At 38.7% G+C, this 25210-nt stretch overlaps 1 protein-coding gene and 1 pseudogene across 2 annotated transcripts in view; both read right to left on the reverse strand.

Annotated features, from left to right (window-relative positions):
* BABAM2 (BRISC and BRCA1 A complex member 2) overlaps window positions 1–25210 on the reverse strand; it is a 418531-nt gene that overhangs the window by 388798 nt on the left and 4523 nt on the right. The gene's annotated exons all lie outside the window — the stretch shown is intronic.
* LOC139185633 (mitochondrial import receptor subunit TOM6 homolog pseudogene) overlaps window positions 652–25210 on the reverse strand; it is a 29077-nt pseudogene continuing 4518 nt past the window's right edge.

A 25210-nucleotide genomic window follows, 5' to 3' on the forward strand; every position in this document is an offset into this window, starting at 1 on the left:
AGATCCAACCATTACATTCTAAAGGAGATCAGTCCTGGGTGTTCACTGGAAGGACTGATGCTAAAGCTGAAACTCCAATACTTCGGCTGCCTCATGCAAAGGGTGGACTCATTGAAAAAGACTCTGATGCTGGGAGGGATTGGGGGCAGGAGGAGAAGGGGACGACAGAGGATGAGATGGCTGGATGGCATCACCGACTCGATGACATGAGTTTGAGTAAACTCCGGGAGTTGGTGATAGACAGGGAGGCCTGGCGTGCTGCGATTCATGGGGTCTCAAACAGTCGGACACAACTGAGCGACTGAACTGAACTGAGGGAAACTAAGATCCTGCATTTTTCACACCACAGCCAAAAACAATTTTTCAACTATATAAATTACATTTACAGTAATGCTTATTCCATTTTATATCATTTTTTAATTTTTAATTTATATTGGAGTATAGTTGATTTACAGTGTATTGTTAGTTTCAGGTATTCTTTTTTAGATTCTTTCCCACAAAAGTTATAACAGAATACAGAGTAGAGTTCCCTGTGCTATATAGTAGGTCTTGTTGATTATCTATTTTATATATAGAGTGGATATATCATTCTTTTTTATATTTGCTTTATAATATACAAGCATGCTTTATAATTAAATAAACTTGCATGTATTAGGGGTTCATAATCAAATTATTTGAGGTTCATGATTGAACAAGATCACTGCTGTAAGTTACAGAAAGGAGTCTCTCTCCTCAAGAACCTTGAACTGTAATCAGAAGACAAAAATCAAATCTGTGAAAGTCAAACAAGGCACAACTTAAATAACAACTCAAGACAACAATAGATACAAGTCACAAAGCAATTAACATGATTAATTGCCAAATTAGTGGCTAAAGAAAATAAACACAATAGAAGCTGAGGGAGCAGAGAAACCACTTTCAGCAGAAGTAATCAAAGAAGGTTCACTGGAATATAACTGGCCTCAAAGAATAAGTTGGGTCTGATCAAGACAGAGGAAGGAAAAATACCTACCAGCAAGTGTCCTTAACAGGGCAAAACCAAAGACACAAATAGTCTGCTAGAATAAAAGCTCTATAATGAACTAGAGTACATTAAAACTTTGATCCCTTAGTGCTCAGCAGCATACCCGACAACACACAGGAGGTTCCTGATAACTACTGCATATATAGTACAGGTGAGCAAGTGGAGCCAGAGATGACAAGCACACTTCAAGGTCATGTCAAAGTCAAATAAGTTACATAAATGTCCTCGACAGATTCTTATTCCAATTGTGAAAATGCCGTTAATTCTTACACTAAAAAAAAAAAAAAAAATAAGAAATCCCCAGGGACAAGGCCAACTTACATACTACTCCTTTACATTTAATGTACTATACAACATAAATTTAGAAAAAGCAGTTTTTACACTAAACACTTTTAATTTGTTCAATAAAAATATTCCTATAACAGTTTTATGCCACCATTTTCAATCCTTGACCCCAAACATGACCTAAATGGATGTATTCCCTATTCTCGGAACTCGGCTTTATATTCTGTATCATTTATATCCTATGTATCTAGATCTCAATCTCAATTCCTGCTCCTTACAAGAAAGGACTGGAGAGTGTTTATCTTGGCAGGCTGCAGTGGTTCAGATTCTCAAGGGAATGAACCAGCAGAGCCTTGATCTTTCTCTCACTGATTTTCCATGATGCTCATTTTATTTATGTTTGTATCTCCACAGTGCCTTACACTTACTAGCTGCTCAATATATGCTTTTCTAATAAAAAATAAATAAATTTGAGTGAACATGAACAGTGCAAAGGGAAGGTACAGAAAAAAACAGATGGGAAACTGGCAGGGGACAGAGAGAAGAAAAAACAACAAGCAAAAAGTAGAAGAGTGAACTGCAGTGGAGACAGACAAGGCAGAGATAAAAATGGAGGATAGAATGGGAGAGCAGAGAAGAAGGGAAGCGGGGGAATTAACAGACTGCAGTGTCATTAAAGGATTCCCAGTACTGTTGGTGAGAGGTGCTTTCTAAAGATGAAAAAAAATTTTAATTCTCAAATTCTTCTAAGTGATTATGAGAAGACTTAGTAATATTAATATAAATGTATCAAGAACTACAGGGCAATGGGATAAACACACTATCCATGTATTTTACATTGTTAGGTTGTTTTAGAGGATTTTTTCCTTAGCTTGCCATCAGGGATATAACAGTTAAACACCATGAATTGTAAAGCCTTGTGTGAGTTAAATAGTCTGTCTCTTCCTCAATTTCCTCATCTGTAAAAGGGGGATGACAGTCACTTCATGGAGTTGTTATGAGGATCCACTGACATGATACAGATAAAGTACTTAGAACAGATTCTGGCACAGAATAAGTACTCACCATTAAAAGTACTGCAAAACAGTTCTGCACAACTGCAAAATCAAAAATATGGAGAAGGAAAGATTGTCTCAAACATTATTTTCATTAAAGCCTTAATTTCACTTGGGCAATAATTTTTAGAATTTAAAGCAACCACCTAAAAAACCTTCAGTGTACCCCCTCACCTCATTACTACGCCTTCTTTAATCTACAGACAAAAGTTATCAGAAGTAGTCCCACTGTGCAGAGACTGAATCAGAGCTGGGATTTCTCCAGGTGCCAATTCAAATGGAGCCCAGGATGCCCCTCAGGTTGCACAGCAGGGCCCATGGCAGAACAAAGAGTATCAGCTGGAAGATCTAAGTGGTGGCAGAGCCAGAAGAAACCGGAAGCAGCCCTCAGAGAGAGGCAAGGAAGAAAGCCTCAAGTCAAGACCAGAGACATACACACGTTTCTGACACACAATAAGAAACTTACATGTCACCACTTTATACCACCACCCAATACACACACATGTGCTGAGTATGTACACATACAAGTGTACACAAGAGTGTGTATGTGTCTACATAAATTGAAAATTTTTTTGCTATAATACTACATGAAATGCACTGAAATTTTTTATTCAATTCTATCGTATTTGATATTTTTTAAAATATGGATCAAGACCCACTAACATGATTTTATAACACACCAATGGATTACAACCTACCAAACGGTTTGCTACCAAAGCTCTATCCAAAACAACCTCCAAGAATGTAGCTTCCAGAAAAATGAAGACAACAGTACTATACTACACAGCAGTCAAAGCTATCCATCGAACAAGTCACTCAGTTCTAGGTGTTACACTTTAAGAAGCAGAGAGATTAACTGGATCACTTTCAGAAAAGCTAACAAGAATGGTAAAAGGACACAAATCATAGGGTATAAGCAGAGGTTATATGCCAGTCTACAGAAGAGAAGAATACAATACACGACAGCTACCTTCCTTTATTCAAAGTGCTGTCACGTGGAGGACTGATTAAGTTCGTTCCTTACTGTGTGTCAGTAAGCAGAAGTGACACAAAAGTACTTTCTAACAGCACAGGTGCCCAGTGAGTAGCCTTGGGACTCGAGATTTCCTGTGACTGGAGATACTAAGGAACAGCCTGAGTAGGTATTTAGCAAGGAAGCATCAGGAGGGGCTAATAGAACACATGGTGGATGTTAGGGTTTAATGCCTCCAATCCTTAAATTCTATTAACTCCAGACTAGATTAAGGTAATGTTAAACTATAATATGACCCCAAAGCCAACACCAGTTCTTAATTTTTTTTTTTTTTTTGGCGGGGGGTGGGGGGGATATAGTTGCTTTACAATGTTATGTAAGTTTCTGCTGTACAACAAAGTGTATCGGCTATATGTATACATACAGCCCCTCCCTATTAGACCTCCCTCCCTGCCCCCTATACCACCCATCAAGGCCATCACAGAGCATGGCTCTGCGCTATAGCTCAGCTCCCTGTGCTATACAGCAGGATCCCACCAGCCACCTGTTTTACACACGGCAGTGCACATGCATCAACCCCAATCTCCCAGTTCATTTCCCTCTTCTCCCCTCCATGTCCACCCGACCGTTTTCCACATCTGCGTCTCTATTCTGCCCTGCAAATACTTTCATCTGTACCATTTTTCTAGATTCCACATATATGCATTAATATATTTGTTTTTCTCTTTACAACTATATTAAGTTTTTATAAAGAAACAAATTCTACCATGAACTACATTAAACGAACTTGAAATAGCAAATGTTAACATTTTAACAAAAAATAGTGTAATAAAAATTGATTAAATGTGTCTGCTGCTGCTGCTGCTGCTAAGTCGCTTCAGTCGTGTCCGACTCTGTGCGACCCCATAGACGGCAGCCCACCAGGCTCCCCTGTCCCTGGGACTCTTCAGGTAAGAACACTGAAGTGGGTTGCCATTTCCTTCTCCAATGCATGAAAGTGAAAAGTCAAAGTGAAGTCATTCAGTTGTGTCCGACTCTTCGCAATTCCATGGACTGCAGCCTACCAGGCTCCTCCGCCCATGGGATTTTCCAGGCAAGAGTACTGGAGTAGGGTGCCATTGCCTTCTCCAAAATGTGCCTAGCCCAGTCAATAAAAACCTTCATCAGTTACAAGGAGAGAAAAACTGAATTACCACCCAAGTCACTGGCATAGTGTTAAGATGTTTACCTACTTAGAAAATATAAATCTATACATAGCTTTAACAGGCAAAAAGCAAAAAGAAAAAAAAAAGTCTTTAAAATGTACAGGAATAAAGTAAGAAGGTTTCCCAAAAAAGAACTATATTGTAAACATTCTCTCCTTAATCAAAAGTCATGCTTCTTTGGTCTATATGCAGAAAACATAAATAAAGTAAGGATGCTCTCAGTTTTCACTGACCCACTAATTGAAAACTTTAGTAATTTTGAAAGAAGTCTGCATTCTTACAACCTCCTACCATATTTTTCTATTGTATTTGTTTAAAAAGGAAAAAAAATTATCTCAGATTATCCCATGTGTAGCTAGCAATTACTTATCACTAGTGTACCACCGTCTCACCGCTCAGAATTCTGAAAAGGCCAGTTCTTAGACTGTTACAATGCAGAAACCCCCTGAACAGTGATACTCAAAGTGAGACCCATGGACCAGTACTAGACTACAAACTATTACTAATCCATGATGAGACAAGAATAGATACTGAGGGTAAGAATTTGGAAAATTTTATAACAATTTACAAGTGCAGTTTTAAGTCTGGTGAGTTTAACATAAAAAAAGCCATGCCTTGTATTTCATGTGTCTTTTTTAATTTCATTTTTTTACTAATTCCTTTTTATTATATTTTATAAAAGTAGGACTTGGTGATAGACTGGAAGCTTTTTAAAATTCTAGTCCTTCACCAAAGACAACTGAGAAACATTTAGCTAAATATCCTTTATTAAATGCTGAAGGTCTTTGATTATAAAGATAAACTGCTTTACTTTGAAGTCCCCCAGTCCCTCCACTCACTTTGGTTTTCCCACTATAGTAACAAACACTATTAATTTATTCCTTGCCAAGTGTTCTTTTGATATCTCTGCTAAACTGACAGTAATATCAATATAGCTCATTGCTTATAATTTATCATCAGATTATCTGACTGCTCAGAATTTGTAACACTACTTCATTTGTATCCAGATGTAGTTCCAACATGTTCTTGGATTCATTCCTTTTAAAAAGATATTAAGTAATTTGAGATCCAGTTTGAAGGAAATCACCCAATCTTATAATATGACTGCTGGCAGAATCTGTGGCAGCAAGTCACAATGTTTTAGAAAGTCTAAAGCAAGTATCGCTCAAGTCTAAATCCTAGGCCTCCACTCCTGAAGTAGTGGCCTACTGCATCCTGAACTCATGATTAAAGATCTGATACCTCTGCAATTCTGCCAATCTACCTGGACTCTCAATTCTCCATTTGAACTATTTTGGTCCCCAGAACTCTCTTTCCTGACTTACATGTTCTTTCATTTCTTACACAAATAAGTACAAAGATGGATATAATACATATAGAGTCTCCCTTAATGGAAAAGGAAATGACAACCCACTCCAGTATTCTTGACTGGGAAATCCCATTGACAGAGGAGCCTGGTGGGCTACAGTCCATGGGGTCACAAAAGAGTCAGCCATGACTTAGTGACTAAACAACAATAACAACAAGTCCCCCCTTAAATGCAGTTCCCCTTTCCAAGATTTCAGTTACCAATGGTCAAAGTCCAAAGGAATTAACAGGAAATTCCAAAAATATACAAGTCATAAGTTTTAAGTTGCATGTCCTTTCTGACTAGCAGGATGAAATTTTCGGCCATCCCATAAGGAATTCCCAACAATCAACGCAGTCTGCTCCTGACATCCAGTCACTGACATTGTCAGGATTCAATGATCCAGGATCACCCCAAGCACATGATCCTCCTTCTGACAAATGGTAAGGTCGTGAGAAGCTAACACCAAGTCACAATTCCTACATCATTCACCTCAATTCACCTAATCATGCTGGCATTTTATTGTCTCACATCATCCTAAGATGAAAAAGGGTGCTCACAATATATCCTGAGAGACACACTGCAGGCACTTAATTTGCAGTTCAGTTCAGTTCAGTTGCTCAGTCGTGTCCGACTCTTTGCGACCCCATGGACTGCATGCCAGGCCTCCCTGTCCATCACCAACTCCCAGAGTTTATTCAAACTCATGTCCTCTGAGTCAGTGATACCATTCAACCATCTCATCCTCTGTTGTCCCCTTCTCCTCCCGCCTTCAATCTTTCCCAGTATCAGCGTCTTTTCCAAACAGTCAGTTCTTCACATCAGGTGGCCAAAGTATTGGGATCTTCAGCTTCAGCATCAGTCCTTCCAATGAATATTCAGGAATGATTTCCTTTAGGATGGACAGGTTGGATCTCCTTGAAGTCCAAGGGACTCTCAAGAGTCTTCTCCAACACCACAGTTCAAAAGCATCAACTTTTTATAGTATATTTTATAACTGTGTGTGTTTGTTAGTTGCTCAATCGTGTCCTACTCTTTGCGAGTCCATGGACTATAGCCCACCAGTCTCCTCTGTCCATGGAATTCTCCAGGCTAAAATACTGGAGCGGGTTGCCATGCCCTTCTCCAGGGGATATGCCAGACCCAGGGATTCAACCCAGGTCTCCTGCGTTGCAGGCAGATTCTTTACGGTTTCAGCTACCCAAGAAGCCCCATTGTTATAACTGGTCTATGTTATTATTGTTGTTAACCTCTTATTGTGACTAATTTATAAATTAAACTTTATCATAAATCTGTATGTAGAGAAAGAAAACCATATATGTAGAGTTCAGTACTATCTGTAGTTTCAGGCATCACTGGGGGTTTCTGGAACGTATCTCTCGTGGATAAAGTGAGGAGAGGAGGGAACTGCTGTAGTTATAAAAACCTGCCAAGAACAAACAATTCCCGAAGATATTTATATTACACAAAAATATGATCAATACTACTCTGAGGAAAAGTTGAATAAATATACAAGGCTGTACTATAAGAAAATTCCAGGATGCCAATAATTACATACTTTTAGTTAAGATTTGCAATATCACTTAAGCTTCCAACTGTTCAATAACCTGAATAATGGTAAAAAGCAAAAGAAAAAAAAAAAAGGAACTACGAAGGAGTCTGAGATTTAGGTCAAAGAATGAATCAGTGACAGTCTTAATAAAAAAAACTACATGTTTTTAACTTCTGCTCCAGTTTCAACTATAAAATTATATTCTCTCCCCATAGTCATTTTGATTTGTAGACATCTACAAACTCTTGTCAAATTATCTAAAATGCTGAGAGCTAGCTCATTTGTAGTAACTTATTGCCTAGAAAACGTTATTTCAGACTGCTTTTTCTGAATAACTTCAACTACTGACCTCTTTCTGATGTTTAAGTTTTAGTCTCAACTGTCTAACAATTTCTAAAATCTATCCAGTAAATGGGTTTTCTTAGTGTCATATATAAAGATGTTTCACAAATGTAGATGGTCAAAACACCTGTTCCCCAGCATACTGTATTAATAAGTGATTTTTATCTTTTTCTGGCCAATGCTTTCATGAAAAATAAATAACATCTGATAAAGAAGACCCGGGATCCAGTCCTATCCTCCACCACTTATCAGCTAAGTAACCCTGAATGAGTTGCTTAACCTCTCTGAGACTTATGTCCTCACATGTTTTTAAAATATATACACATAAATTTTAAGGGATGATTATAAAAACATTCCTCATGGATTTACTGAAGACAAAGAAAGCCAATGAAAAGAGAGCTTTATACTATTCACAAATGCTAAATACATTTATCACCCATTTCTTTATGGTAAAAGACAGGCAGATATACAAAAAGATATTGTCTATTTAGAGCTCTGAATCCACTGTTCAATTCACAATAAAACAAATTTTATATTCTTTCCAGGAATACTACTGAAAGTTCTGTCATTATTACAATATAAAATATATACTCACACAATAATCCTGATGATAAACCTACACCAGGAAAAGCAAAAAGTGAAAAATACACTTTTTCTAGAACTTCATTCTTCCTCAAGTTCCATTTCTTAATACTAAGACAAATATCTCCTGCTACTGTCTCATCCCACTGGGCTCCTACAGCAGAAACTGTTCTTAAGCCAAATCTACCTTTTTTTAAAAATAAACACAAGCAAAAAAAAAAAATCTTTTACTATTTAAAAAACTACAATAATATGGAAATGAAAGTACCAAGAATCCCTTTACTGCTCACACTCCTTCCCTTTCCTAAGTTAAACACTGAAAAAAGTTTGTTTAATATCCTTCCAAAACTTCCTGTGTACACTTAGAAATTCACAGGTATACATAAGGGCTTCCCTGAAGGCTCAGCAGTAAAGAATCCGCCTGCAATGCAGGAGACCCAGGTTCAATGCTTGGGTCAGGAAGATCCCCTGGAGAGGGCATGGCAACCCATGCCAGTACACTCTTGCCTGGAGCATTGCATGGATAGAGGAGCCTGGTGAACTACAGTCCATAGGGTCAAAGACAGTCGGACACAACTGAGCAAATTAGGACGCACACATGCATGCAGGTATACACAGTCATATAGTACCTGTTTACACATGCATGCAGGTATAACACAGTCATACAGTACCTGTTATGCTGTAGACTGACACTTAACCTACTTGGCATTCAGTCCTGATCAACATTCCTTTAGTGGCACTTTGACAGTACAAGCAATACTTCCCAGAGGTGAGCCACTGAGATTACTCCACTCACAGCACAGTTTCTTAGAGCTTCAACAAGTATTTACCAAGCACCTACTTTGTGCCATCTGCAGGGTTTTAAGTTTTGAACAAACAGGCATGGTGCCTGCCCTCATAGAGCTAAAAGTCTGGCAAGACACAGCATTAAATAATCAGCTGTGCACATAATTTCAAATGGCAGTAAGTGCTAAAATAACATGTTACAGAAGAACACAGCCAGGAGATCTAATTCAGACAGGGGCTGGGGGACTCCTCTGAAACTAAAAAAAGCTGCATGCAAGATAAATCTAAAGCATTACAAAAATCAGATAATCAGTAATGGCAAAGAATGAATCAGAAAAAGGAAGAAGGTGAGCAAAAGCCCCACCTGGAAAAGGGTCTGGGGCCTTCTGGGAACAGAGAGGTCAGCGAAGCTCAGGGAAGGGAACAAGGAGGAAAGCAATACAAGATAAGGCAGAACAGGGGAGAGGAGCCCAACCACATGGCAAATCAATGAGCATTTGGAGATTTTATTCTAAGAGCAAAGGGAAGCTGTTCAATAATTCTGAATGAGTCACAGGATCTATTTTTTATTTTTAACTTAAATTCATTAGAATTACAGAGAAGACCTAGAGCACTTATGAAGAGACTAGTTAGATAAGAGTTGATGCTGACAACGTAGATGGAGGGAAATGGGTAGACGAAATCAAATAGCCTCTGAGAAGAGTTGATGAGACTAAAAAGAGATGAATTTCAAGAGGGAGGGGGCATATGTATACCTATGGCTGATTCATGTTGATGTATCGCAAACCAACACAATATTATAAACCAATTATCCTACAAATAAAAATAATTTAAAAAAATTTTTTAATTTCCTTGAAAAAAATAAAAAAGAAGTAAAGTAACCTTGAAGTCCACACTCAAGGTTGGGTTAGGGGTCTGTTTCAGTAGCTCCCTTTACATAGGAACCCTTCTCAATGTCTGGATACTGGCCTCTGGTTTTCTTCACCCTTTCTTCTCTCTGATCTTTCCCTCTCCCAATTTAATCTCCCCATATTGTCCTTCTGCCTCCTTTCCAGCCCTTCTTTTTTCCCTCCATAACCTCCTCCCTTATTTAGATACAATATGAAATGGAAATCATTTTTAAATATCTATTCTACTTAATGAACAGTTCTTAATTTAAAATCTGGAGGATTCAAACATGTTTATACACATTCACCAAAAGACATGTACCAGAATGTCTACATCAGCACTATTCACAAAAGACAAAACTAGGAGCTTCCCTGGTGGCACAGTGGTAAAGAATCGGCCTGCCAATGCAGGAGACACAGGTTCGATTCCTGGTTTGGGAAGATCCCACATGTGGCGGAGCAACTAAGCCCGAGCGCCACAACTACTGAAGCCCACTAGCACTACAGCCTGTGCTCCACAACAAGAGGGGCCACTGCAAAGAGAAGCCCATACACAGCAACTAGAGAGCACCCCCGGTCACTGTAACTAGAGAAAAGCCCATGTCGCAAGGAAGACCCAGCAGAGCCAAAGATTAAATAATTTTTTTTTTAAAAGACAGAAACAAGGAGCTACCCAAATATCCTCCAACAGCCAAAGAGATAAACAGATGTGTTCAAATAATGGAATACTCTTTGCTCAGCCAGGAGAATCAATATATCCACCACAATGTAGAATCTTACAAATGCAACATTGAACAAAAGAAACCAGACACAAAATGGTATCTTGTGGAATATAAATCCTACTTGTACCAAAATTTTTTTTAAAAAAAAGCAAAACTAATCTATGCTTTTAGAGGGCAGGATAGTAGTTTTGTGTGTGATGGAGAAGGAAGAGCACCAGGAGGATGTCTAAGGAGCTGGTAATGTTCCGTTTTGGGGGATGCTGATTACACAAATGTGTTCAGTTTGTGAAAATTCACAGTTATATTCACATTTGATTAAGTGTAGTCTTCTGAATGTATTCTATACTTCAATAAAAGTTTTTTAAATCAATGAGCTTAAAACTTTAATGTCCAGGAGAAGTGAGCAGTAGCAACAACTAGCCACTTTTTTGACCCATGATGCCCTCATGGATCATTAGAACCTCAAGATCCTAATGACTTACTTTGTTTACCCCAGGAGACAACTGTGATGTGGTTCTGAACCTGGAACCATGAAATCCACTCTCAGATTCCCAGCTTTATACTTAATGCTCCTCTACTGGGCTGGGTCCTATTCTAGGCACTGAGGACACAGCTGTGATGCCAGATGAGAAGCCTGCCTTCTCTGAGGCAACAAATACATGTGTGTATATACATTTATTTCAAGTTTATGTGTGTCTGAGTGTGTGTATGTGTGTGTGTATATATATATATGCTTGTAATTAGCAAAAAGGCAGATCCTGTAATGGAGAAAATGAGGCGAGACCTGCTTTTGATGGTATCATCTAGCTAGATGATCCTGAACAAGTCACTTAACTTACTTGAATCTCTCAATTACCTCACTTGCCTTAAGAGATTATTGTAAGGATCAAATGTGATAATATCTTTCAAAGCACTTGTAATGATAGCATTATTAATGATAACAGCTCTTATCATATTACTGTCCTTACTGCTCAATATAAGAGGGCTTCCCTGGTGGCTCAGATGGTAAAGAATCTGCCTGTAATGCAGGAGCCCTAGGTTTGATCCCTGGGTGAGGAAGATCCCCTGGAGAAGGGAATGGCTACCCACTCTAGTATTCTTGCCTGGAGAATCCCATGGACGGAAGAGCCTAGTGGCCTATAGTCTATGAGGTGGCAGAGTCAGACTGAGACTAACACTTTGGGGCTTCCTAGGTGGCGCTAGTGGCAAAGACTCGCCTTAGCGGCAAAGACTCGTCTCGTCAGGAGACACCAGAGACAAGGGTTCAATTCCTGGGTTGGGGAGAGATCCCCTGGAGAAGGAAACGGCAATCCATTCCAGTATTCTTGCCTGAGAAATTCCATGGACAGAGGAGCCTGGTGGGCTATAGTGCATAGGGTCACACAGAGTAAGACACATAGCTGAAGGGACTTAGCATGTACATGCTCAATATAAAGTTGCTTGAGTTAACCAATCCCAGCCTGGTCTACACTAATACAGTAATAATAACAAGGAACAGTATTTTCTAGGTCACTAATTCTCAATTAAAGGGCTTCTATTCTAGCTAGAAGCAAGTGTATTGATAACAGGCTCTCCACTCCCTCTAAAGAAGCGCTGACACAAAGGCCTGACTCAATTTCAGCACAGCCCTCTCTAGCCTTTAAAGAGAAGCAAGCACAGACAGACAGAGCTAAGAAAGGAGAAGGCGAGACAAGTGACATCACCTCAGAGTTCAAATTAACCAACCAAAGAAAATATATGCAGTACCTTCATTTATCACCTGGTACATTCTTGGTACCACAATGAATCAAGGTCCATACTAAAGATATGGTGGCATAACTAAAATCAAACAAAAACAACAAATTCAGGGGAAAGCAAAAGGGCTGTAAAATTAGAGACTTAGTGTCAAATCCTGGTTCTGCCATGTAACAGCTTGAGACCCTTACCTTGACCTCTCAGGACTGCTTCCTCACCTGTAACAAGAGGATGCTAATATCTACACCTTATGCAGTGATGTGATGTGCAGGAGATTATATACCTAACTTGCCTACCCAAGATTATTGTTACTATTATTGCTACTATTGTTGCTACTATTGTTGTGACTATTTTATAGACAGAAGTCCACTAAAAGCCACTCATATGCAGCCCAAATTGTCAACACATTCATCCCCTCTATTTTTCCTGACTGTATCCCTCAGTCCTACACAGAACAGTATGTTCTCAGCCACATTTACACCATAAAGCTAAAAATACAGTGTGGACACAAACCTATGTGCTTGCACAGACTAAAAGGTCAAAAAAGCCTCTTTGAGTTTTAAGAACCTCAACTGTTTGTAAAACTATGAAGGTGTTCCCCTTGCTATTATTCTGGCTAATAATAAATCAGGGCAGCCTCTTTTACAGAAGCTAGTTTCATAATAATTTACAGTTCAAAAATAAGTTCACAACTTCAGTACTGTTGTAGCTTTCCTCACAGTATTTAATTTAGTTTGCCTTCTCGGCCAAAGACTTAAATCAAAGCATAAATTGAAGGGGAAAAAAAATGGTGAAAGACTGATAGCCTTTTCTCTAAGGTCAGGAACAAGACAAGGATGCCTGCTTTCACCACTTCTATTCAAAATAGTACTGAAAGTCTTAACTAGAGAAGTTAGGCAAGAAAGAGAAATAAAAGGCATCCATACTGAAAAAGAAGCAAACTACCTCTGTTTGCACATGACAAGGTCATACATTTAGAAAACCCTAAAGATTCCACCAGAAAAAAAGCTATTAGAACTAATAAATAAATTCATCAAAGTTGCAGAATACATAAGTAACACACAAAATTCAGTTACAGCTCCATATATTAACAATAAATAATCTGGAAAGGAAATTACAAAAACAAACCCATTTATAATAGTATCAAAAGAATAAAATACCTAAGAATAAACTTAACCAGGGTGCAAAAGACTTGAATACTCAAAACTAAAAAAGCCATTTCTGAAAGAGATTAAAGGCACAGATAAATGAAAAGACATTCTATGTTCACTGAAGACTTACTATTGTTAAAATATTGATATTATCCAAAGCAATCTATACATTCAACACAATCTCTATCAAAATCTCAATGACATTTTTTGCAGAAACAGAAAATGCTATCCTAAAACTCAAATGGGAACTCAAGGGATTCACAAATACCCAACACAATCCTGAAAAAGGAGAACAAAGTTGAAGGTCTCATACTTTCCAACTTCAAAACTTAATACAGATTGAATTAAGCCAGAAAAAAAAAAAAAAAAAAACTTAATACAAAGCTATAGGACTCAAGAGTGTGGTACTGGCATAAAGACAGACATACAGACCAACTAAACAGAACAGAGAGCCCAGAAATAATCCCTTGAATATATAATCAAATGATTTTCAACAATAGTACCAAAAGCATTTAATAGGGAAAAGATTGTCTTTTCAACAAACAGTGTTGGGAAAACTGGATATGCATGGGCAAAGAAAAACATAAGTTGAACCCTAATCTTACGCCATACCCTAAAATATTTAATTCAAAACTCAAAATGGATCAAAGACCTAATTACAAGAGCTAAGATGATAAAGCTCTTAGAAGAAAACACAGGGGTAACACTTCATGACACTGGATTCTGCAATAACTTCTTGGTTTAAAAGAGAAAAAAAAAATTCTTGGATACAACACCAAAAGAACACGCAACAAAAGAAAAAACAGATAAGCTCAACTTCAACAAAAGTAAAAACTTCATGCATCAAAGGATATTGTCAACTGAGTGAAAAGGCAACCCCTGGAGTGGGAGAAGATATTCACAAATCAAATATCTGATAAGGAATTTGATATCTAGAATACATAAAAAACTCCTAGACAACATCAATGAAAAAATGTAAATAGGCAAAGGACTTGAACAGACATGTCTCCAAAGAAGATATATAAAATAGCCAATAAGCATATGAAAAGATACTCAACATCACTGAGGAGATGCAAATCAAAGCCATAATGAGATACCACTTCATATACATTTGGAAAATATTTAAAAAAATTTTTTTCTAAAAACCAACAAGTGTTGGTGAGGGTGTGGAAAAACTGGAATCCTGTGCATTAGGGGCAATGCAGAAGGCAGCAGCCACTGTGGGAACAGTCAGGTGGCGCTAGTGGTAAAGAGTCACCTGCCAAGCAGGAGACACAAGAGACACCAGTGTGATCCCTTGGCTAGAAGGTCCTCTGGAGGAGGAAATGGTGTCCCATTCCACTATTCTTGCCTGGAAAATTCCATGGATAGAGGAGCCTGGAAGATTACAGTCCACGGGGTCGCAAAGAGTCAGACACCACTGAGTGACTGAACATAAAGCACACTATGGAAACCAGTATGGTGATAACATAAAATTATCATATAATCCAGAACTTCCACTTCTGGGTATATTCCCAAACTGAAAATAGGGACTCAAACAGATGTTTGTACTCCCATGTTTATAGCAGCATTACTCACAATAGCCAAAAGATAGAAGCAACCTAAATGTCCATCTATGAAAGAGTGGATAAACAAAATGTGGCATATACATGCAATGAAATATATTCAGCCTTAAAAATGAAGAAAATCTTGGGAATTCCCAGGTAAGAACTCTGCACTCTCACTGCTAAGGGCCCAGGTTCTATCCCTAACCAGAGAACTAAGATCCTATAAGAACTAAGATCCTCAAGATGAAGCCAAAAAAAAGAAAAATTTGACACATGCTATGGGTAAAACTTGAAGATATTATGCTAACTGAGATAAGCCAGATACAAAAAGACAGATTCTTCCTGAGTTCACTTACATGAGGTACCTCAAGTGGTAAGATTCAAAGACAAAAAATAAAACGGTGACTGCCAAGGCCGAGGGAAGGGCGGAATGGGCAGCTCTTGTTTAATGTGAAAGTATGTAATGACACTGAACTGTACACTTAAAAATGGTGAAAATGGTAAATGTATGTTATGTATATTTCACCACATTAAAAACAAAGTACGTGCTAAGTCCCAAATTGAACCTACATGTTCATACTTTACTGAAACACAAAAATTTTTAAATAATCCTTTTTAACTGAAGAAGTGTTAGCAGGCTACAAATGTGTCTACAGATGAAACAAGCAATTTTTCTGAGGACAGTATATCTACTTAATGGTAGAACATCAAAATGTTTCCCAAAACTTCTACTTGATTCAAGATCTCTTATCAATAAGTTGGCAAGAGCCAAGTTTGAGATAAAAAACCTTTTCAGAAAACAAAAGGGATACGTTTTTCAAAAAGTCAAGAGAAGCAAGGTCAATGGGAAAAACAACTTTCATAACATGCCATTAGAAAGATAACTAAATGACTCAGGAAATGTGGCCCTGGAAAGGAAAATTACAAAATTATTTCTCAAGACCATGGCATCAAAAAGCAAGATAATTCAAACAACATGGAAGCTTAAAAAGGGGGCTGTGTTACTTGGACATAAGGGGTCCTTTAACATGTAAGTGATGGCACAGGAACACTTAATTGGAGCCCTAAAACAAACTGATGTGCCTATTAGCATGTATTGAAAGAGCCTCACTTTAATCAAGCAATTTACAAATTTTTCATTTTAATTAAACAAAAACTAGTCAAAAAATACTACCTTAAAATTGCACATAACACAGAGGACAAAAATAAGGGTAGGAGTGATTTTTTTGTTCCCTTGAACAATACAAAGTAGAGCCAGGAACTGACTAAATGAATCTTCTGTTCTTTCCTTCGCACATTAAATTGGCTACTTCCCTCTACTTATTCCCCTTACCCAAAAGAAGCCACCCTGAAATGAAGTCACTATAACGCACGAAAAGCCCAAGACTAACAATCATCTAAAACTCCAGACTCAGATTTATCCTAGCACTCACCACCCCAGACTCTGTGGGAAGACTGTGGAATCCTAGCAAAAGTTCCCAAGGCTAGTGATGGCAGAGTTCACTGGGTCAAAGACAGTATCACCACTCTGACTTTTTCCCCAAAAATCCTAAGTACAAAATATAAAATAAATGACAGCTCTTTTAAACATTAAAAAGACCCATTAACTGTTTCATTGACATTATTTATATTACTGTAGTATACTATTATCGGAGAAGGCAATAGCACCCCACTCCAGTACTCTTGCCTGGAAAATCCCATGGATGGAGGAGCCTGGTGGGCTGCAGTCCATGGGGTCGCTAAGAGTCGGGCACGACTGAGCGACTTCACTTTCACTTTTCACTTGCATGCATTGGAGAAGGAAATGGCAACCCACTCCAGTGTTCTTGCCTGGAGAATCCCAGGGACGGGGGAGCCTGGTGGGCTGCCGTCTACGGGGTCACACAGAGTCAGACACGACTGAAGTGACTTAGCAGCAATAGCAGCAGCAGTATACTATTATGATCAGAAGCAGGCTGCTCAGGACAAAGATCTTAGACAAGTACACAGTATGGGGCTGGGGCAGAGGAGGATGTGCTTCTAATGGTTAAAACAGCTCAAGGACTAATTCCTAGACGATTACCTGAACATGGTGACAGCACTCAAAACATCAACACCATGCACCGTTCACTAGGTTTCTAGATGCTTCGGTACCTAGATAAGCACGCTGCTGCTGCTGCTGCTAAGTCACTTCAGTCGTGTCTGACTCTGTGCGACCACATGGACCTCAGCCCACTAGGCCTCTCCGTCCATGGGATTCTCCAGGCAAGAACACTGGAGTGGGTTGCCATTTCCTTCTCCAATGCATGAAAGTGGAAAGTGAAAGTGAAGTCGCTCAGTCGTGTCCGACCGTTAGCGACCCCATGGATGGCAGCCTACCAGGCTCCTCCATCCATGGGATTCTCCAGGCAACAGTACTGGAGTGGGTTGCCATTGCCCTCTCCCGATAAGCACCCTGAACCGTGGCCAAAGATCTGCTCTGTAATATCCTCACCACCATCCACCCACTCCCCACACTAACTCTCCACCCTCCAACAGAGCTCCCTAATCTAGCCTGCACACCATCTTAACAGGCCTTGCTAGGCAGGCTTATTAACCCTCTGCTAAAAACTGTTGCTGTCTCTGCTCAGGACAAGTAATGTTCAGTCTCTAACAGCTGTTTAAAACTGTTAGGCTCCATCTGCTTAAAAAAAAAAAAAAAGTTTGTATCTTCACACCCATCCATTCTTCAACATAATCAAACATTCCAAATGAATATATCCCCCTGCTGGGTCTCAGTTAGCCACACTTTTTCCTCCCTCCATAGAACTCCAAAAAGCAATGAACAAGATAGAAAGTTACAGAAAGTTACCCTAGAAACAAAAGTCTCTGGCTTTCCTGTGCTTTTCTGCTCTATGATTTCTGATCTCTGTTATACATGTGTGAGTTCTTAGCTTGCTCAAATCACCTGGGTTTTATTATCCTCCTTTATACCACTCACATGGACACTCACTCTTCACAGAGTCCCTGATTCTGGAATGCCAGTGTGACTCTACCAACTACCAAACAACAATAATACAGTGAAATAATAAATATATATAATATATAAACTATGAAAAATATATATATACTATATGTAACATAACAATAGTAATATAATAGTTGCTACCATTTACTGAGCACTATGACCAAGTTACTCTAAGTGCTTTACATAAGTTATCTCATTTCATCTCTATAATTATTTTATGAGTAGTCTTTATTTCATGTATTTGTTAAAATACCATTAGGTCATTCCACAGGACAGGAGCAAAGATAATTCCCTACAGAAACTTAGAAACCACGTACAGAACTTTACAGAAAACAACACTGTAGCTGAAACCCGACTGCTGACCAGAGAATGGTATTCTGAGTAGACTCTGTGGAGAAAACAAATCAGGCAGAGGAGGAAAGGTGCCCCTCTGGGCAAGTTCTTGTGACACTCATAGACTGGAGGCTCTGTTTCTAGAAGGTTCGAGTACAGCACAGAGGTTCTATGTGCTTTTTTGGCTACACCCCAAGCTGAGGTACTATTAGATCAATGTCACTCAAACTCCTGGAGAGCCACATTCCCACAGCAAAAAGTCCCAAACTAAGTTCTTTCGAAAAGCATTCCTATCAGTGATGAGGCAGTAGATGCCCTCAAGCCAATCATCCATGTAATCTGGCATTTCAGGAGCTTCATTTGCCCAGCTAAAAATGTTCACATCAGCCCCACTGGAAGCCATAGCAGCACCTTGGGCTCCACAAGCCTTCTCATAACTACCTAATAAGATAATTATTAACATCATCCCTGTGTAAGAAAAAGCACGGAAAGGGTATGTAAGTTGCCAAAGGTCATAAGCTACTAAGCAGTAAAGTCAGGATTCAAACTCAGACCTCACCAGCTGAAAAACCTGCATACTCACCACTATATGATGCTGCTACCCAACACCTCTAAAGATGGCTCAGAGGGTTCCAGTCCCATCACCCTGACTTCTGGCTTGTGCCCACCCAGCCCCACTCCCCAGCCATGCTTCAGCTCTTCCAGTCACGGTTATGTTTTTGTGTTTTTTTTCACTAGGCAGGGAAAATCAAAAGTTTAATTATGAACATATTAAGGAATAAAAAATAAAGATCACCAAGAGACCTTGGTGAATCAAGCAATTTGAAAATTAGATTTTTAGGGTGTTTCCAGGAAGTTCCATGCTATTCAATTTTATTGGAAATACAATTTGCAAAGTTTTTTTCCCCTTTCTGTGGATTGTCTTTTCAGTCTCTTGATAATTTCTTTGATACAAAAACATTCTGAATTTTGACAAAATTTATTTATCTATTTTTCTGCCTGTGCTTGTTATGAAACATCAAATCTAATATCCTGAAGCCTTCCCTCTAGTTTTTCTCCCAGGAGTTTCATATTTGTGTCTTGTATACTTAGGTCTTTGATGCATTTTGGTGTGTGTGTGTGTGTGTGTGGTTTTGTGTGTGATATAAGTTAATGGGTAACTTCTTTATTTTGAATATAGATGTGAAGTTTATTCAGCACTGTTTGTTAAAAAGACTGACTTTCCCTCATAAACAAAAAACTAATCAAAGTGATCTACACCTTCAGTTGAACTTTATATATGCCAACATTATTGGAGGAAGGGGAAGTAGAAAAACTAACCCTAAAATGCATCTGGAATTACAAAGGACCCTGACTGGACAAAACAATTTGAAAACGAAGAAATCAATCTTGGAAAATAGAAAGTAAAGAAAAAACAGAGAACAGAATTTGGTTTCTCACAATTTGAGCTGTCATAATTAACTACAAAGCTACTATAATCAAAACTGTGGGTAATGGCATAAAGACAGATATAAAGACTAATGAAACAGAACTCATACAGAAATAAACACAAACATAATATATGATAATTGACAAAGTTGCAAAGACTGTTCACGGTTATGTTTCCTTTCTCCAAATTCTCCCTAAGTATTCTTCAGTATTCTGATAATAGATTTCTGAATTATTAAATTTTTCAAACATCTCCTGATTTCACTTTAACTTCTGTACTAGCTTTCATATATGCCAAAAAACCACTAAGAATTTCTATCTGATAGCACAACAAAGAATAAACAACCTAGGAATAAGTTAACAGTAAATGTGCAGGAACAAAATGAAGAAAACACAAACTTTTATTCACAGATACAAAAACAGATGTGAAGAAGAGAAATTGACCATATTCCTGAAGAGGTATACTCAATAATATGTAGCAGGAATAGTCAATATTGTAAAACTACAATCTAAGGGGCCAGCTCCCAACCTTGGGTGGGAACGAATAGTCACCTTCCCTGAAGCAGGTTCAGGAACTGAGGACAAGAGACCAAATGTTATCCCATTGCTCTTATCATTCAGGAAATTCCAAGGAATTGGGGAGCTATGAGCCTCAAACTGTGGATGAAGACCAAATATATAGGAGATAAATATAAACCACAATACCACACTTCCTGATAACACTGCAGTGAGGCTCAGTAGTTGACAAGCCCACCTACGCTCAAAGAGCTTCAGTTTCACATTTCAGAACCTCACACTCTTTAATAGACATGGACAGCCAAGAATCATCAGTTTAAGGAAAGCTACCAAGATGAAAGAGAAAATAGGGATACTACAAGGTAAAGAAGAAGTGTTTTTTAAACACTTAGTCAATTATACCTCAACTGAAAAAAAAAAAAAAACCTACAATTACTATCCCTGCAGAAAAGCGAATACTCCATCCATAAAATTACAATATGTGTTAGGAGTCCCCAAGATCAAGCCTCCCAAATTTCACAGGGAATATAACTTGCAACCTACACTTTTGTACTTGTCCAAATTATCAACCAAGTTTAATGTAGAATAAAGACACTTCTAGACTTCCAAGAACTCAAAAAGGAACCTCCTCTTCTCTCTTTCTTAGGATGCTACTGGAGTACTTGCTCCAACAAAGCTAGAAGGTAAAACAAGCAAGTAAGATATGAGATTCAACACAGGAAAGAGGTAAAGGGAATGATACATGATACAATGAGAGCTGCCTGGCAGACCTAGACCACAATCAATCCAGATTAAAGCAGTTCCTCCATCCATCTTCTCACCTTCCCATGTCAGCAGATGACATGACCATCTACCCTACCCACTTAAGCTAACAAAGAAGTCATTCCTGACCCTCTCAAAACCCAAATTCAACATATTCTTGATTTTACCTTCTAAATAACTTATAAATACATTCACTTCTTTCCATCTCCACTGGCACCACCATATTCCAAGACTCTATTATCTCTCACCTGGTCTATTGTAATGGACAGCTAACTACTCTACCTTATCCTGCACAAACCATTTTCCATGTAACAACCAGTAATATTTTTAATATAAATAAGATCATGTCACTCTGCTTAAAATCATTCAATAGCTTCTCATTCCACCCAGAATAAAATCCAAGTTCCCAAATTTAGCCCACCAGACTCTGCATAATCTAGCCCCTGACTATCTTTAGAATCTCACCTTATATCCCTCTCCCACTCCCTCCCTACAGTCCAACCACAGTGGCCTTGCAGATCCTTGATCATGGAAGCTTTCTCCTGTCTTTGAACATGATATTCCCTTTTTACAACAACTTCCCCAGGTCTTCACATTGAATTATTCTCATCTTTCATGATTCACCTTAAATGTCATTTCCTCAGAGAGAGCTTTCCTGATGGTCAATTCTCAATTAGCCCCTCACCAAGTCAGTTTCCTTTCATTTCCTTTCTCAGTGAGTCAAAAAGAAGGAGTTTTGTTCAGTGAATTACGGTATATCCTTAAAGAACAGTGTGAAAGTGAAAAGTGAAAGTGCAAGTCACTCAGTCATGTCTGACTCTTTGAGACCCCTGTAGCCTGTCAGGCTCCTCTGTTCATGGAATTCTCCAAACCAGAATACTGGAGTGGATTGCCGTCTTCTTCTCCAGGGGATCTTCCTGACCCAGGGGTTGAACCCAGGTCTTCCACACTGCAGGCAGATTCTTTACATATGCAACCATTTCAGTGAAGGACTTCCCTGGAGTTGCAGAGGTTAGGACTCAGTACTTCCACGGTCATGGGCCTGGGTTCAATCACTGATCGGGATACTAAGATCCTGCAAACCGCATGGCGTGGCCAAAAAACAAACAAACAAAATAAATGAGGTTATAAAAAAGAGTATTTAGGATATATGGTTAAGCAAGACAAGTTTTAAGAATTAGAACAAGATGGATGAGGAGCAATTTTCCTACCAGCTATCACAACATACACTATAAAAGTTGTAATGGTTAATATAGCACAAACTAGCACAAGGACAAGGAGGCTGACTGGTCAGGACAGGAAGCCTGGAAATAGATCCATGTGCAATGTAAACTTGACATAATAAGAGACACAGCATTACAGAGCCACAAGCAAAGGATGAGCTTTTCAATAAATGATGCTGAGACAACCAATTATCCACTGGTGGAAAAAACTATACTCCTATCTTACAACGTATTTTATAGAAAAATAAATGCCTATTTAAAGATCCAAAAAGGAAAACTTTAAATTTCTGAGAGAAAGACATGTAACTTTTGAGTAGGACAGAATTTCCTGAAATGGTTCTTTTCTCTCTCTTACAAATACACACACACACACACACACACACACACAAGAGAACAAATCTAAAAAGGAAAATGTTGATGAATGACTTCATTAAATTAAAACTGTTAGATATCAGTAGTACCAAATTAAGAACATAAACCACAAACTAAATGGAGATTGTAATATATGTAGCTGCTGAAAGATTAGTATCCAAACTACATAAACAACATTTTAAGATTTCTCTCTCTCTCTCTCTCTCTCTCTCTCTCTCTCTCTCTATATATATATATATACACACACATACACACATACACACATATAAACAATCCACTTAAAAGATGGGCAAGTCAAAGTCGCTCAGTCGTGTCTTACTTTTTGTGACCCCACGGACTGCAGCCTGTCAGGCTCTTCTGTCCATGTAACTCTCCAGGTCAGAATACTGGAGTGGGTAACCATTCCCTTCTCCAGGGGATCTTCCTAACCCAGGGATCAAATCCAGGTCTCCCACATTGCAGGCAGATTCTTTATCATGTGAGCCACCAGGGAAGCCCAAAAGATGAGCAAAGGTATTCCCAAAGAAGAAATCAATGAAAAGATTCTTCACTACACTAGTAATCAGGGAAACACAAATTAAAAGCATAATGAGATACCACTTCACATCCATCAGCTTCACAAAAAATTAAGTCTGACAACACAGAGTATTGTGAAAGCTATAGAAAAATGAGAACTCTCATTCATTTTTGGTAGAAGGAAATTGATACAATCCAGCAATATCCAATGGAATAAAATACCAAATACCCTAAAAGCTGGCAATTCCATTTCTATGAATATACCCTAAAGGGGTAGTTTTCAAACTTTTTTGATCATCACATACATTTTATACTGTGACCCAGTTCAAGCATACAACTCAAAGGAAAATTCACAAAATGGTGCTTATTCTTATTAAGTGTGACACATTCTGATAGTTCCATTCTCTTCTCATTCAGTTGTTAAATGTTGGGGTGACTCATTCCACTGATTCTACAACCAAAAATGGGTAACCATACCCAATTCAAAAACCTTTGCCCCAGAAAATAATCTCAAAATATCTTCTTGAGCAAAGGTGGGACAATGTTCATCATGGCTTGCTTTGTCAAAAGAAACTCAAAATAACATACAAGTCAGTCAGCACGAGAGTGAATTAAAAAATTGGAGACATATTCAGACAATGGAATATGATACAGCAGTGCAATGAAAGAATGAGAACTGTTAAATGTAATTATCAATAAATCTGATGAATTTAACACTAAGCAAAATAAGCAAGTTGCAGAAGAATACATCCAGTATGGTATCCTTTGCATAAACTTTTTAAACATATAAAACAATACTACATATTATTTAGAGATACATTTATACATAATGAATAAAGTATAAAAATATGCACAGGGAAAAAGGAAGAAGATCACAGAAGAGTATGAAAAAGCAAGTAAAATGGAAAAACCAAGTGAACAGCTAGATAGTTAAATTGTTAACTAAGTTGCTCATCTTCAAAATTAAACTACTGCCTCTCAGGGAAGCTTCCCTGGTGGCTCAGATGGTAAAGAATCTGCCTGCAGTGTGGGAGAACTAGGTTCGATCCCTGGGTTGGCAAGATCCCCTGGAGGAGGGAATGGCTACCCACTTCAGTATTCTTGCCTGGAGAACTCCATGGACAGAGGAACCTGGAGGTCACAGAGTTAGACACAACTGAGCGACTCGGAGAAGGCAATGGCAACCCATTCCAGTACTCTTGCCTGGAAAATCCCATGGGTGGAAGAGCCTGATAGGCTGCAGTCCATAGGGTTGCTAAGAGTCGGACACAACTGAGCAACTCCACTTTCACTTTTCACTTTCATGCACTGGAGAAAGAAATGGCAACCCACTCCAGTGCCCTTGCCTGGAGAATCCCAGGGACGGGGGAGCCTGGTGGGCTGCCGTCTATGGGGTCGCACAGAGTTGGACACGACTGAAGCGCCTTAGCAGCAACAGCAGCAGAGCAACTAACACTTTCTCGGGGCAGCAACTCCCTTCTAGACATGAGGCTAAAGAAGCTCAGCCTGCCAGCTAGAGAGTAAAGCAGCCAATCTGAGATCAGTCTTCAAAGCCGACAACACTCATCTTTCAAAACTGTTCCATTTAGTAATCAACTACCCTGAGTATCTATTTTTAACTAAGTAATGAAATTCAGAACATGGACCCAAAAAATGCAACAGGTAATTGTGGGTGGATGAGATGTCATAGCAGATGCCCCAAACACAGCCATGTGCCAGTAAGGTTGAGTCACTGTGATGTGCTGAAAAAAGATATTAAGGCTCAGCTGTCACAGGTTGCAGTGAGCCCTCCCCTGCTTTCCTCTCAGGCATCATTCCAGAATGTGGAACACTTAGACATCTTTAAGATTAGCAAATCACTAAAAAAAGACAAAATATAGC

Source organism: Bos indicus, chromosome 11 (assembly GCF_029378745.1).
Source record: "Bos indicus isolate NIAB-ARS_2022 breed Sahiwal x Tharparkar chromosome 11, NIAB-ARS_B.indTharparkar_mat_pri_1.0, whole genome shotgun sequence".
Classification (NCBI taxonomy): domain Eukaryota; kingdom Metazoa; phylum Chordata; class Mammalia; order Artiodactyla; family Bovidae; genus Bos; species Bos indicus.